At 53.0% G+C, this 636-nt stretch overlaps 1 pseudogene; it reads right to left on the reverse strand.

The window, feature by feature from the left end:
* Positions 1-28: 28 nt before the first annotated feature.
* On the reverse strand, positions 29-624 carry LOC110104536 (annotated as a pseudogene).
* Between the last annotated feature and the right edge of the window lie 12 nt (positions 625-636).

Consider the following 636-nt stretch of genomic DNA (forward strand, 5'->3'; position numbering starts at 1 on the left):
GAAAACTTCATGAAGTTCCAATGGGAAAATAGCAAAAATTTTAGCAGAGTTTATATTAAAAGCTAAAGCCATCTAAGAATGGATAACATCAAGAAAGGAACCAAGTAACGCTGCGGCGGACACTAACCAATATGTGTCACAACCACTAGAAAATCCGGCAACCCCTTTTCCGGCGAGCCACCGCACAGCAGGCAGCAATCCGCTTCTGAATCCGCTCGAAGCGCCACGCCGGACAAGGAATAGTTATTCCGCGCTGATGGTGAAACCCAAACTCCTCCTCGGCCTCCCTGAGAAGCTCCACAAAAAGCGGATGGTTAAAATGACAGACAGAAACCAAGTAACTCTGCGGCGGCTTATCCTCCTCGCCACCGCCGACGTACACCGCTAGGTACCCCTTCGGAGTCGGGCTCTCCTCCCCTGCTAACAGAAGCCTCTTAAAACCTTCATCGCCGCCACCGCTGATCGAAGCTACGCAGTTTCTCTGTCTGAGATAGCGGACCCACCGGAGTACACTGATCGCAGGCGCAAGCAACTGCGATCGATGACGCTCGACGCGGCGGTACCTTCTCGACCGGTCCCGGAGTATCCATCGGCTGACTCGAACCATCCTTCGGCCCAACTGGAAGGATTGAACGT

This window comes from Dendrobium catenatum, unplaced genomic scaffold, assembly GCF_001605985.2.
Source record: "Dendrobium catenatum unplaced genomic scaffold, ASM160598v2 original_scaffold_260328, whole genome shotgun sequence".
Classification (NCBI taxonomy): Eukaryota; Viridiplantae; Streptophyta; class Magnoliopsida; order Asparagales; family Orchidaceae; genus Dendrobium; species Dendrobium catenatum.